The sequence below is a fragment of the Capricornis sumatraensis genome, chromosome 9, assembly GCF_032405125.1.
Source record: "Capricornis sumatraensis isolate serow.1 chromosome 9, serow.2, whole genome shotgun sequence".
Lineage (NCBI taxonomy): Eukaryota > Metazoa > Chordata > Mammalia > Artiodactyla > Bovidae > Capricornis > Capricornis sumatraensis.
In genome coordinates, this window is record NC_091077.1 from 9,231,678 (window position 1) to 9,247,945 (window position 16,268).

The window sequence follows — 16,268 nt, forward strand, 5'->3', positions numbered from 1 at the left end:
AGGGAGGAACACTGCAAACAAGTATCACTGGCGTGTGTGGGGAGTGCTTGCAGTGTATAGACCACACTAGGTTTGCCCCAGCTCACAGCCCCTGTGCTTTCCCGGTCTACACTGCTCAGGGTCCAGGTTGCTCTGAAGGGGAACTGTCCAAAGTGAGCCCTGGATTGAGTGCATTTCTCAGATCTAAGCTGCTCAGGTTCAGGTTCTCGGGTACTCCACAAAGACACAGACTCTGTTGGGCCTGCATTTTGTGCCTTTCCCAGGTCCGAGGAGCTCAGGCGACCAGGTGCTTGGCGAGTGCACTATCCCAGGTGTGCGGTGCGTCTTATCACCTCCCTGGTCCCAGCCACTCGGTATCCTAGGTGTGCCACAAGAGTGCCATCTCAGGTGTGCTGTGTGTCTCCTCTGGGGGGCTGATCTCAGGCTGTGGCCCTCCTGGCAGATGGCAACTGTCCAGGATCACAGGAAGACTTGGTTAGCAACCAGGAGCCTGCTCACTGTTTGGTGGAGGATGCCATCTCTGGGGCTGAGATTGCCTCTCAGCTTCTGGCTCTGGCTCTCGCCCATCTGCTTCTCTGCCTCCAGCAGGAGATGGGCCGGTACACAGTTGGCTAGCTCTCCTCTGGTGTTCACTCAGTCCTTTGTTTTGTGAGCCGCCGGCCAGGCTATGCCTTAGGTTAGAGCTTTTCGGGGGAAAGTTCTCTCTCTCTCTCTCTTTTTTTTTTTTTTTTCTTCTCTCTCTCTGGCTACCCCACAGTTTGGGTTGCGAGCTCACGTTAACTCCTTCAGATTGTCCTCAGGGCATTCAGGTCTGGTCCTTACCCTAAGCATGCAACCCTTGCCTCCCCTGCTTGCTGTTGGCAGATGTGAGCATCTGGGCTATTTCTCCTCTGGGAGTTGTGGTTAAGGCATGTATTCTGTGGGGTTTTGTTTTGTTTTCCCCTCCCAGTTATGTTGCCCTCTGAGATTCCAAAACTCCCCACAGACCTGCTGGTGAGAGCGTTTCCTGGTGTTTGGAAACTTCTTCTCCTTCATGACTCCCTCCCCGGGACCGGTCTCTGTCCCAAATTCTTTTGCCTCTCTTTTTGTCTTATATTTTGTCCTACCTCCTTTCGAAGAGAATGGGCTGCCTTTCTGGGTGCCTGGTGTCCTCTGCCAGCGTTCAGAAGTTATTTTGTGGAAGTTGCTCAGCATTCAAATGATCTTTTGGTGAATTTGTTGGGGAGAAAGTGGTCTCCCCGTCCTATTCCTCTGCCATCTTAGGACCGCCCCTCGATTTTCTTAGAGCTTATCAACTTCAGCTTCTTCAGCATCAGTGGTAGTGGCATAGACTTGGATTACTGTGACACTGAATGGCTTGCCTTGGAAACAAACGAACCAAGATCATTCTGTCATTTTTGAGGTCGCACCCAAGTACTGTATTTCAGACCCTTTTGTTGATTTTGAGGGCTCCTCCATTGCTTCTATGGGATTCTTGCCCACAGTAGTAGATATAATGGTCATCTGAATTAAATTCACCCATTCCAATCCATTTCAGTTTGCTGATTCTTAGGATGTCGATATTTATTCTTACCATCTCCTGCTTGACCATGTTCAATTTTCCTTGATTCATGGACCTAACATGCCAGGTTCCAATACAATACCATTTTTTGCCACATTGGATTTTACTTTGATCATCAGACACATCCACAACTGAGCATTGTATCCCCTTTGGCCCAGCCACTTCATTCATTTTAGGACTCTTGGTAATTTTCCTCCACTCTTCCCCAGTAGCATATTAAATACCATCAGGCCTGGGGTACTCATCTTTTGGTGTCATTTTTTTTGTGTGTTTTTTATACAGTTCATGATGTTCTCACAGCAATTTACTGGGTTGGTTTGCCATTCCCTGCTCCAATGGATCAAAATTTCTCAGCACTCTCTGCTATGACCTCTCCATCTTGGGTGGCCCTGCACAGCATGGCTCCTAGCTTCACTGAGTTATGCAGGCCTCTCTGCCATGACAGGCAATGATCCATGAAGGGGAAGAAGTGAAATACTCAGGTAAAAATCTAATAAAGTATGTGTATGATATCTAGGATGAAAGCTTCAAGACATTGATGAAGAAATGAAAGAAGAGTGAAATTAATGAAGAGATAAAGAATGTTAATGGAGTAGAAGGCCCAGTATTGTTAAAATGCTCAGCCTCTTCTAGTTGGTCTACAAATTCTAAGCAATCAGAAACCTAGGAGGACTTTTGTTGAAATAGATAAGCTAATCATAAAATGCAGAGTAGTTATCAGAGTCAAAATTTTCTGGAAAGAAAAAAAACATAGTTGAAAGGTTTCTAATACCATTTTCATGATATACAATAAAACAAGGATAATCGTAACAGTGTGATATTGCCCAAAGAATAGACACATAAATCAAAGGGACAGAATAGAGTCCAGAACTGAAAAAAAAAAAAAAAAAAAAAAAAAGACATGCCAGGCAAGTCAATAAACAAAAGATAGTCTTTTTGAAAAGTGGTACTTGAAAAACAGGACATCCATGTGTAAAAATATGTTCAACCCATATCATACCTTATACAAGATTTAACAATATGAATCATAGAACAAATATAAACTGTGAAACTTTTAGAAGAAAAAATAGAAGAGAATCTCTGTGATCTTAGTTTAGGTAGAGTTCTTACACATAACAACATAAGCATAATCATAAAAAGAAAAAATTGATAAACTGGACTTAAATTTTTTTTTTTTTTTTGCCCTGTGAAAGAAATTTAGGATAACATAAAGACAAAACACACACTAGGGAAAAAGACTTGCAAATCACATATCGGACAAATGACTTATATGCAAAAATTCAACAATCAGGAAGTATATAATCCAAGGAAAACTAATGGGCAAAAGATTTGAACAGGTGATTTACAAAAGATGACGTATGAATGAAAAATAGGCACATGAAAAAATGTTCAACATCATTAGTCATTAGGAAATGCAAACAAAAATCACAGGTATCTATCATTGCACACCCATTGGAATGACTACAAAAAACTGACATTGCCAAGTGGTTTTAATGAGTATGGGAGCAATTAGATATCTTATACTTCAAAGGCAGAATTTTTTAATAGAAATTTATTTATTTTAATTGGAAGCTAATTACTTTACAATATTGTAGTGGTTTTGCCATAGATTGACATGAATCTGCCACGGGTGTACATGTGTTCCCCATGCTGAACCCCCCTCTCACCTCCCAACCCATCCCTCTGGGTCATCCTAGTGTACCAGCCCCAAGCACTCTGTCTCATTCATCAAACCTGATGGGTGATCCGTTTCACATATGATAATACACGTTTCAATGCCATTCTCCCAAGTCATCCCACCCTCGCCCTCTCTCACAGAGCCCAAAAGACTGTCCTGTATCTCTGTGTCTCTTTCCCTGTCTCGCACATAGGGTTCTCATTCGCGTAGGGTTCTCAGTTCAGTTTAGTCACTCAGTCGTGTCCGACTCTGCGACCTCATGAATCACAGCATGCCAGGCCTCCCTATCCATCACCAACTTCCGGAGTTTACTCAAACTTATGTCCATCGAGTCAGTGATGCCATCAAGCCACCTCATCCTCTGTCATCTGCTGGGAGCCAGCATGAGGAACTGCGCCCATGGCAAAGGTCATGAGGAAGGAGGCTTGGCATACGCAAAGGCGTGATCAAGCCTCAGGAAACCCCCTGTTCCCGAGCATCTACCCCCAAAACCAGAGTCTGTTTTATGCTCTCACCTACACCTCTGACTTTACGGGGGATTCTCCCCCATCACCATTTCTCTCGGAGAAGGAGTAAACGTGCAGCTCCAAGGCAATAAAAATTCCTGGGCATGACAAGAGTGTTTCAACTTACGAACTCCTCTGAAGGTTATCTAGCCTGCCTGTACAGGTTCGTCTGGCCACATGTGATTGTTTACAGCCTCCCAACCATGAGAGGCACGAGATGTTTTAGACTTACTAAAGGCAAATTCTTTGGGGAAGTTAGAAATTAATAGTATAGTGGGTTGGTTAGGAATTATATTGGTGAAGGGTTTTTTCATTTGTTGTGCCAATAATTGCTGCTAATTCCCTGCCCTGGGTGTGACAAGGGTGTCTCAGGTCAAACCTCTCTGCTGACAGACTAGCTTGTGTGACAACCTCTCAACCATAAACAGCACAGAGAGTTTGGAGTATTTTGAGAGTCTTAATTAGCATAGGGCTTTTCTTATTGTTGAGTCAATGATTGCCACCAGGCCTCCATATCCTTAGGCACCTGGGAATATATTAATCAATGTATTTGGAATATAGAAAGGGAAATATAGTACTTTTTGATGTTAGCAATACTAGACTTTTTGAGTTAATGAATTTTCTCTTTTGTTATAGATCACTGTACTTTGTTATAAATCACTGTGTCCTTGCTATGTAAAAAATGTAACTTTATCACTATCTTAAGACTAAATAGATCTTAAGGGAAACATTGGTGAAGGGTTTTCTTTTGTTGGGCTGATGCTTGCTGCTAAATCTCCATATTCCCTGCCCTTATAATGAATATAACTAGCATTAGGAGAAATAAGTATTAACCTTTAAGATTAATCATGTTAACCTTGGGTTGTAACTCACTACACCCTCACCCTATAGGAATGCAACTTTATTTGGAGGGTGGTGCCTGGTTTAAGAAAAAACACCCTTGGAAAAAATAAGTTTTTTGGTTATCAGAAAGAAAGGGTCATAAATGTCAGTAGGCCTCATGGCCAGAAGATGATGTAAAACCCCTAAGAACTTTTTTATGTAAAGCATCTGATTTTGATAAAGGTCAGGACTGCTGACCCCCATGTGACTCTGTATTCATCCCTATATGTAACAAAAGGTATATAAGCAAACCTAAAAAATAAAGAAATGGGATCAGTTTCTGGAAAGACTGATTCCCCCGTGTCGTTTCTTTCTTGCTCCCCGTTTTTCTGGCTGAATTCCCATCTGGAATGTGGGTACCCACCAAGCTTGCTAATTTTGCCTGGGCTTCTAAGACCGGACCAGGGAGGCCTTAGTGCCTCCTCTCCTTTGGGAGAATGGAAGGATGCCTGTGGCCTTCGTAGGTGGTGATTGGTATTCCACGAAAACCAAGTTATTCAGCCTCTTTTTCTCTGCTAATTCTCTAATCCCTCTCTATCTATAATTAAATAAGTTATTTCCAAGGACGCCGACTCCATCCCTACCTTCGAATCACCCAGGATCCACTGTACTGGAGTTTCAGCTTTAGCTTCATTCCTTCCAAAGAACACCAAGGGCTGATATACTTTAGAATGGACTGGTTGAATCTTGCAGTCCAAGGGACTCTCAGGAGTCTTCTCCAACACTACAGTTCAAAAGCATCAATTCTTCAGTGCTCAGCTTTCTTAACAGTCCAACTTTCACATCTATACATGACTACTGGAAAAACCATAGCTTTGACTAGAGGGACCTTTGTTGGCAAAGTAATGTCTCTGCTTTTGAATATGCTATCTAGCTTGGTCATAACTTTTCTTCCAAGGAGTAAGCGTCTTTTAATTTCATGGCTGCAGTCACCATCTGCAGGGATTTTGGAACCCAAAAAAATAAAGTCTGACACTGTTTCTACTGTTTCGCCATCTATTTCCCATGAAGGGATGGGACCGGATGCCATGATCTTCGTTTTCTGAATGTTGAGCTTTAAGCCAACTCTTTCACTCTCCTCTTTCACTTTCATCAAGAGGCTTTTTAGTTCCTCTTCACTTTCTGCCATAAGGGTGGTGTCATCTGCATATCTGAGGTTATTGATATTTCTCCCGGCAATCTTAATTCCAGTTTGTGCTTCTTCCAGTCCAGCGTTTCTCATGATGTACTCTGCATAGAAGATAAATAAGCAGGATGGCAATATACAGCCTTGACGTACTCCTTTTCCTATTTGGAACCAGTCTGTTGTTCCATGTCCAGTTCTAACTGTTGCTTCCTGACCTGCATACAGATTTCTCAAGAGGCAGGTCAGGTGGTCTGATATTCCCATATCTTTCAGAATTTTCCACGTTACCATCTTTCTAAATTCTATATATATGCATTAGTATACTGTATTGGTGTTTTTCTTTCTGGATTACTTCACTCTGTATAATAGGCTCCATTTTCATCCACCTCATTAGATCTGATTCAAATGTATTCTTTTTAATGGCTGAGTAATATTCCATTGTATATATGTACCACAGCTTTCTTATCCATTCATCTGCCGATGGACATCTAGGTTGCTTCCATGCCCTGGCTATCGTAAACAGTGCTGTGATGAACATTGGGGTACAAGTGTCTCTTTCAATTCTAGTTTCCTCAGTGTGCATGTCCATCAGTGAGATTGCTGGGTCATAAGGCAGTTCTATTTCCAGTTTTTTAAGGAATCTCCACACTGTGGCTGTACTAGTTTGCATTCCCACCAACAGTGTAAGAGGGTTCCATTTCCTCCGCACCCTCTCCAGCATTTATTGCTTGTAGACTATTAATAGCGGCCATTCTGACTGGTGTGAAATGGTATCTCACTGGGGTTTTGATTTGCATTTCTCTGATAATGAGTGATGTTGAACATCTTTTCATGTGTTTGTTAGCCATCTGTATGTCTTCTTTGGAGAAATGTCTGTTTAGTTCTTTGACCCATTTTTTGATTGGGTCGTTTATTTTTCTGGAATTGAGCTGTAGGAGTTGTTTGTATATTTTTGAGATTAATTCTTTGTCAGTTGCTTCATTTGCTATTATTTTCTCCCATTCTGAAGGCTGTCTTTTCACGTGACTTATAGTCTCTTTTATTGTGCAAAAGCTTTTAAGTTTCGTTAGGTTCCATTTGTTTATTTCTGCTTTTATTTCCAATACTCTGGGAGGTGAGTCATAGAAGGTCCTGCTGTGGTTTATGTCGGAGAGTGTTTTGCTTATGTTTTCCTAAAGAAGTTTTATAGTTTCTGGTCTTATGTTTAGATCTTTAATCCATTTTGAGTTTATTTTTGTGTATGGTGTTAGAAAGTGTTCTAGTTTCATTCTTTTACAAGGGGTTGACCAGTTTTCCCAGCACCACTTGTTAAAGAGATTGTCTTTTCTCCATTGTATATTCTTGCCCCCTTTGTTGAAGATAAGGTGTCCATAGGTGTGTGGATTTATCTCTGGGCTTTCTATTTTGTTCCATTGATCTATATTTCTGTCTTTGTGCCAGTGCCATACTGTCTTGATGACTGTGGCTTTGTAGTAGAGCCTGAAGTCAGGAAGGTTGATTCCTCTAGTTCCATTCTTCTTTCTCAATATTTCTTTGGCTATTCGAGGTTTTTTGTATTTCCATACAAATGGTGAAATTATTTGTTCTAGTTCTGTGAAAAATATCGTTGATAGCTTGATAGGGATTGCATTGAATCTATAGATTGCTTTGAGTAGTATACTCAGTTTTACTATATTGATTCTTCCAATCCATGAACATGCTTTGTTTCTCCATCTACTTGTGTCATCTTTGATTTCTTTCATCAGTGTTATATAGTTTTCTATATATAGGTCTTTTGTTTCTTTCAGTTCAGTTCAGTTCAGTCACTCAGTCGTGTCCGACTCTTTGTGACCCCATGAATCGCAGCAAGCCAGGCCTCCCTATTCATCACCAACTCCTGGAGTTCACTCAGACTCAAATCCATCGAGTCAGTGATGCCATCCAGCCATCTCATCCTCTGTCGTCCCCTTCTCCTCCTGTCCCCAATCCCTCCCAGCATCAGAGTCTTTTCCAATGAGTCAACTCTTCGCATGAGGTGGCCAAAGTACTGGAGTTTCAGCTTTAGCATCATTCCTTCCAAAGAAATCCCAGGGCTGATCTCCTTCAGAATGGACTCATTGGATCTCCTTGCAGTCCATGGGACTCTCAAAAGAGTCTTCTCCAACACCACAGTTCAAAAGCATCAATTCTTCAGCGCTCAGCCTTCTTCACAGTCCAACGCTCACATCCATACATGACCACAGGAAAACCATAGGTTTAGGTAGATTTATTTCAAGTATTTTATTCTTTTCATTGCAATGGTGAATGGAATTGTTTCCTTAATTTCTCTTTCTGTTTTCTCATTGTTAGTGTATAAGAATGCAAGGGATTTCTCTGTGTTAATTTTATATCCTACAACTTTACTATTCATTGATTAGCTCTAGTAATTTTCTGGTGGAGTCTATAGGGTTTTCTATGAAAAGGATCATGTTATCTACAAACAGTGAGAGTTTTAGTTTTTTTCCAATCTGGATTCCTTTCATTTCTTTTTCTGCTCTGATTGCTGTGGCCAAAACTTCCAAAACTATGTTGAATAGTAGTGATGAGAGTGGGCACCCTTGTTTTGTTCCTGACTTTAGTGGAAATGCTTTCAATTTTTCACCATTGAGGATAAAAAAAGTCTTTTTTATCTGATATGAATATTGCTACTCCTGCTTTCTTTTGGTCTTTATTTGCGTGGGATATCTTTCCAGCCCTTCTCTTTCAATCTGCATGTGTCCCTTGTTCTGAGGTGGGTCTCTTGTAGACAACATATATAGGGGTCTTGTTTTCGTATCCATTCAGCCAGTCTTTGTCTTTTGGTTGGGGCATTCAACCCATTTACGTTTAAGGTAATTATTGATAAGTATGATCCCGTTGCCATTTACTTTGTTGTTTTGGGTTCGAGTTTATACACCCTTTTTGTGTTTCCTGTCTAGAGAAGATCCTTTAGCATTTGTTGGGGAGCTGGTTTGGTGGTGCTGAATTCTCTCAGCTTTTGCTTGTCTGTAAAGCTTCTGATTTCTCCTTCATATTTGAATGAGATCCTTGCTGGGTACAGTAATCTGGGTTGTAGGTCTTTCTCTTTTGTCACTTTAAGTATGCCCTGCCATTCCCTTCTGTCCTGAAGAGTTTCTATTGAAAGATCAGCTGCTATCCTTATGGGAATCCCATTGTGTGTTATTTGTTGCTTTTCCCTTGCTGCTTTTAATATTTGTTCTTTGTGTTTGATCTTTGTTAATTTGATTAATATGTTTCTTTGGGTGTTTTGCCTTGGGTTTATCCTGTTTGGGACTCTCTGGGTTTCTTGGACTTGGGTAACTATTTCCTTCCCCACTTAAAGGAAGTTTTCAACTATTATCTCCTCAAGTATTTTCTCATGGTCTTTCTTTTTGTCTTCCTCTTCTGGGGCTCCTATGATTCGAATGTTGGGGCTTTTAACATTGTCCCAGAGGTCTCTGAGGTTGTCCTCATTTCTTTAAATTGTTTTTTCCTCTCTGCTTCATTTATTTCTACCGTTCTATCTTCTACCTCACTTATCCTACCTTTTGGCTCCATTATTTTACTGTTGGTTTCCTCCAGAGTGTTTTTTTTAATCTCATTTATTGCATTATTCATTATATATTGACCTTTTTTTTTTCTCCTAGATCCTTGTTAAACATTTCTTGCATCTCTTCAATCCTTTTCTCCAGGCTATTTATTTGTAAGTCCGTTTTATTTTCAAGATTTTGAATCATTTTCACTATCATTATTCTGAATTCTTTACCAGATAGATTCCCTATCTTTTCCTCTTTTGTTTGGTTTGGTGGGCATTTATCCTGTTCCTTTACCTGCTGAGTATTTCTCTGCCTTTTCATCTTGTTTAGATTGCTCTGTTTGGGGTGGCCTTTCTGTATTCTGGCAGTTGTTGGTTCCTCTTTGTTGTGGAGGTTCCTCGCTGTGGGTGGGTAGGGTTGGACGGATGGCTTGTCAAGATTTCCTCATTAGGGAAGCTTGTGTTGGTGTTCTGGTGGGTGGAGCTGGATTGCTTCTCTCTGGAGTGCAATGAAGTGTCCAGTAGTAAGTTTTGAGATGTCAGTGGGTCTGGTGTGACTTGGGGCGCCTGTATATTGAAGCTCAGGGCCTTTTTCCTCTGTTGCTGGAGAATTTGCATGGTATGTCTTGCTTTGGAACTTCTTGGCTCTTGGGTGGTGCTTGGTTTCAGTGTAGGTATGGAGGCTTTTGATGATCTCTTATTGATTAATGTTCCCTGGAGTCAGGAGTTCTCTGGTCTTCTTAGGTTTCTGGACTTAAGCCTCCTGCCTCTGGTTTTTAGTCTTATTCTTACCTTAGCCTCAAGACTTCTCCATCTCCTTTCGAAGACAATGGGCTGCCTTTCTGGGTGCCTGATATCCTCTGCCAGCATTCAGAAGTTGTTTTGTAGAATTTGCTCAGCGCTCAAATGTTCTTTCAATGAATTTGTGGGGGAGAAAGTGGTCTCCCTATCCTATTCCTCTGCCATCTTAGGACTGCTCCCCCCATCAAAGACAGAAATTTTAAATGATATGGACATCTATGGAAAACAGTATGGAAAGTTCTCAAAATTTTAAAACTAACATGCTGCTGCTGCTGCTTAGTTGTGTCAGTAGTGTCCAATTCTGTGTAACCCTATTGGCTGCAAACTTCCAGGCTCTTCTGTCCATGGAATTCTTCAGTCTAGTACTGGACTCCGTTGCCATGCCTTCCTCTAGGGGATCTTCCTGACCCAGGCATTAAACCCAGGTCTCCTGCATTGCAGGCAGAATCTTTACCCCTGAACCACTCAGGAAACCCTAAAACTGACATACACTCCAGCAAAATTAAAATCTGATCTACACTCTCATGTTCACTGTAGCATTATTTGCAATTGCTAAGATATGGAACCAATCTAACTGTCCACCAGTAGATAAAGAAGATGTGTGTATATATACAATGGAGCATTATTCAGAAGAAAAACCTGCCCATTTGTGACAAGGAGAATGGACCTTGAAGGCATTATGCTAAGTGAAATAAGTTAGAGAAAGAAATATATAGGTCGCCCTGTTTCCAGGTTCTGTATCCTCAAATTCAATCAATCGTAATAAAAAATATTCACAATGGAAAAATCGAAGAAACAAATCTTAAATTTGCTGCTCACCAGCAACTATTTATGTAGCATTTACATTATACTGCTTTATAGTAACCTAGAGATGATTTAAAGCAAACAGGAGAAGATGAATAGATTACATGCAAATAGGACACCATCTTCAATGAGGGATTTGAGCATCTCAAGATTTTGGTGTCTGTAGGGAGTCCTAGAACCAATGCCTTACGGAGACATTGATGAAAACTCTACTGTATGATATCACTTATATGTGGAATCCAAAAAATGACAAACTCAAAAGAAAAGTAACAGAGTGGTGGTTATCATGAGATATAACAGTGGGAGAAATGGGAGATGTTGGTCAAATGGTAGTTATAAAATTAACAAGTTGAGGATCTAATATACAGTATGGTGATTAGAGCTAACAATACTGTATCACACACTTGAATGCTGCCTAGAGAGTAGATCTTGAATGTTCTCACCATAGAAAAAGAAATGGCAACTATGAGATGAGATGGAGGTGGTAACCTAATACTATAGTGGTCATGGTTTCCTAAGTTATGAGTGTATCAAGTCAACTATGTTGTACACCTCAAACTGATGTGGTATTATGTGTTAATCATATCTCAATAAAGCTGGGGATCTTATTTATCTTTAAAGCCTTTATTGAATTTCTTACAATTTTCTTTTTACTTTTAATGTTTTGGTTTTTTGGCTGCAAGGCATGTGGGGTCTTATCTACCCAACCTGGGATCGAACCCACATCTCCTGCATTAGAACATGAAGTCTTAACCAGTTAACCACAGGACTTAACCAGGGAAGTCCTGAGAACTTTTTATTTATCTAAAAATTGTAAATGGCACACTTTGGAAATAGTTTCATTGTTTCTTCTAATGTTACACATGCACATATGTTAAGACCTAGTATCCCACTCCAAGTCCAATGAACACTTGTATGAAAATGCTCATAATAGCTTTATTCATAACAGCAGAAAGCTGAAAACAATGTACATGTCCTCCAACTGGTGAAGAAAACATGGCCCATCCTTACTATGGAACGTTACCTTGCAATAAAAAGAAACAAAGCATTGATACATGCCACATGCTGCTGCTGCTGCTGCTGCTAAGTCGCTTCAGTCGTTTCCGACTCTGTGCGACCCCATAGACGGCAGCCCACCAGGCTCCCCTGTCCCTGGGATTCTCCTGGCAAGAACACTGGAGTGGGTTGCCATTTCCTTCTCCAATGCATGAAAGTGAAAAGTGAAAGTGAAGTCCTGTCCGACTCCTAGCGACCCCATGGACTGCAGCCTACCAGGGTCCTCCGTCCATGGGAATTTCCAGGCACATGGGTAAATCATAAATACATTGCTAAGTGAAAGAAGCCAGACTCTAGGGATAGAGAATAGATCAGTGTTTCTCAGGGGGTGAGGTGAAAGGCTTTTGTTTACCAACAACAGTGATTGTTACACTACTCTAAGCATTTGTCAAAACTCAAGGCTATACACCAAGTACAGAAAACTTTGCTATTTGTATTTTATAAGTGTACATGCCATTTTAAGATGAAGCAGAGGGTACCTCAGCATATATATTATTTGCATAAATATACTATGAAGTGATAAATAAAAAATATTTTAAAAGATGAAAAAACTAGGAAAACCAAGGACATACGGAGAACCAATTTTTTCCCTGTACATTTTTTTTTACATGAGTGGATGTATTTCATGTCAAAATATTACATTTAAAGATTTAGGCATCACTCATCAAAGATTCTCAACTAGTAAGCCTGCAAGGATTCTCCAGGTGATCTCAGCTGGGGCTGAGACAGACCTTGAAAAATCACTCCCTTGGAAGACACAGCATGACTTTTGAAGACAAGCTGACCAAATTTACCCCCACTCCAACCACTCATCAACTGAGTGACCTTGAGCAAGGGAGTTAATCTTCCCAGTCCATAAGAACCGGTGTGAGGATGAAATTGGTCTTTACCTTGGGGAGCTGAAGTGTCATCATCTTCTTGCTTCCAGTGGTCTACCTCTGTTAATAGGACCAAAAGCATCAGTGTCTGTGGAGTCACCAAGCCTTATGTGCTGTATAAAAAACATCTAACTACACCCACATCTTACATGAATGCATGTGTATCTATTGTTTACTGTTGTTTAGTCGCAAGCTGTGTCCAATTCTTTGCAACCCCATGGACTACAAGCATGCCAGAATTCCCTGTCCCTCATCATCTCCCTGAGTTTGCCAAAGTTCATATCCATTGCATCAGCGATGCCATCCAGTCATCTCATTCTCTGTTGCCCTTTTCTCATTCAATCTTCCCCAGCATCGGTGTCTTTTCCAATGAATCAGTTCTTTGCCTCAGGTAGTCAAAGTATTGGAGCTTCAGCTTCAGCATGAGTCCTTTCAATGAGTATTTAGGGTTATTTCCTTTAGGATTGACTAGTTTGATCTCCTTGCTATATGAGAGACTCTCAAGAGTTTTCTCCAGCAGCACAGTTGGAAAGCATCAATTCTTCAGCACTTTGCCTTCGTTATCGTCCAATTCTCACAACTGTATATGACTACTAGAAAGACCATATCCTTGACTATACATACCTTTGTCAGCAGAGTAATGTCTTTGCTTTTCAACTCAACATGCTGTCTAGGTTTGTCATATCTTTCCTGCCAAGAAGCAGTCATGCTGCAATATCATGCCTGCAGTCACCATCCACAGGGATTTAAGAACCCAAGAAGAGGAAATCTGTCACTGCTCCCACATTTTCCCCATCTATTTACCAGGAAGTGATGGGGCTGGGTACCATGATCTTAGCTTTTTTAATATTTAGTTTTAAGTCAGATTTTTCACTCTCCTCTTTCACCTTCATCAAGAGGTTGTTTAGTTCCTCTTTGCTTTCTGCCATTAGAGTGGTATCATCCTCATATCTGAGGCCGTTGATATTTCTCCTGGCAATATTGATTCCAGCTTGTAACTCATATAGCACAGCATTTCTCATGATGTGCTCTACATATAAGTTAAATAAACAAGGTGACAATAAACATCCTTGTCATACTCTTTTCTCAATCCTGAACCAGTCAGTTGTTCCATAAAAGATTCATTAGAAGCAACGGTTATGTTGCTTCTTCATTGGCATACAGGTTTCTTGGGAGACAGGTAATATGGTCTGGTACTCCCATCTCTAAGAGTTTAAGATATACCAAGGGGAAGGTATCTACTGCTACAGAAATGAATTTTCTACACCCAGAGAATGTGATTAAGAGTAACTCAGTTTGAAATTGGTTGTGATATCTCAAGCTATCAAAGTGCATAAAGAGAATTCTTACAAAGTGAGACAAACTAAATTATTTCCTAGCATAATGCCACTCACAAAAATAAAGTGACTTGAATACTTGACACAAAAGATTTTAAAGATCCCTAAGATGTTGATTGTATGCTGTGGAAGGATGTTCACAACATATATTATTATATGAAAAACTCAGATGAACAAGGAAAACATGTATGATAAAAGAATTTTTTTCTTGAGGCAAAATTCATATAAGATAAAATTCACCATTTGACCATTATGAAGTGTTCACATTCAACTTCATGCATCTAGTACATTCACAATTTTGTGAAACCACCACCTCTCCTCTGGTTTCAAGATATTTTCATCACTTGAAAGAAGATCTGTACCACTAGCAGTCACTGTCTATTTCCTCCTCCACCCTCCACCCATCCACTGGATCTATCTTTATGGATTTGCCTATTTTGGACATTTCATATAAATGAAATCATACAATATATGACCTTTTTTTGTCTTGCTCCTTTCACTTAGTGTGATGCTTTCAAAGTTCATTCATGTTGCAGCATGTATCAGTGCTTCATTCCTTTTTATGACCCAATAATATTCTTTATTATGGATATATCTCATTTTATTTATCCATTCATCTATTAAAGGATACCTGGATTGTCTCCCAAATATCTAACTTTTGGCAATTGTGGATAGTGCCTCTACAAAGAGTTACATACAAGTACCTGGTTCCAATTCTTTGGGGGTAGATACCTAGGCATGGAATGGCTGGATCATATAATAATTCTAGGGTTTTTTACTGAAAAATATCAGATTATTTTCTACAATGGTTGCACTATTTTATATTCCCAACAGCAATGTTTGAGGATTATACAACTATTATACAATAGGATTATACAACAATTATTCCAACTATCCTGCATCTTCACCAACACTTGCTATTTTCCGCTGTTTTATATTCTTGCCATCCTGGTGAGTGTGAAGTCGTATCACATGGTGGCATTGACTTGTATTTCCCTAATGACTAATGGCGTAGAGCATCTTTCCACGTGTTTGGTTCAGTTCAGTTCAGTCGCTCAGTCGTGTCGGACTGTTTGCAACCCCATGAACTGCAGCACGACAGGCCTCCCTGTCCATCACCAACTCCTGGAGTTTACTCAAACTCATGTCCATTGAGTTGGTGATGTTATCCAATCATCTCATCCTCTGTTGTCCCCTTCTCCTCCCCTCTTCAATCTTTCCCAGCATCAGGGTCTTTTCAAATGAGTCATTCTTTGCATCAGGTGGCCAAAGTATTGGAGTTTCAACTTCAATATGCTTGGTAGTCAGTGAAACAACACTTTTTAAAAAAGAGATTACATAATGTAAATGTAATACATTCACATGGAAAGTCAAATTTTTACTGGTATAATTTCAAATATCAGTATAATGAAAACTTGGCAGTATGTGTGAGAGAATATGAATGGTGATTACTTTAACATGTTTGGATTAATGATATTACTTTTATTTCTTTTATTCTTATTTGTATTTTCTTCTATGACAAGGTATCATTTAGGGTAAAAGATAAGACATGTTCAATAACAACTCTGAAGGGAAAGAAAAACAACTGTGATTTTCAGCTTTGGTTCAGTTGCTCAGTCGTGTCCAACTCTTTGCAACCCCATGGACTGCAGCACACCAGGCCTCTCTGTCCATCATCAACTCCCAGAGTCTACTCAAACTCATCTCCATTGAGTCAGTGATGCCATCCAACTATCTCATCCTCTGTTGTCCCCTTCTCCTCCTGCCTTCAATCTTTCCCAGCATCAGAGTCTTTGCAAATGAGTCAGTCCTTTGCATCAGGTGGTGAAAATACTGACATTTCAGCTTCAACATGAGTCCTTCCAATGAACATTCAGGACTGATCTCCTTTAGGATGGACTGATTGGATCTCCCTGCAGTCCAAGGGACTCTCAAGGGTCTTCTCCAACACCACAGTTCAAAAGCATCAATTCTTCTGCACTCAGCTTTCTTTATAGTCCAACTCTCACATCCATACATGACTACTGGAAAAACCATTGCCTTGACGAGATGGACCTTTGTTGGTAAATTAATGTCTCTGCCTTTTAATATGCTGTCTAAGTTGGTC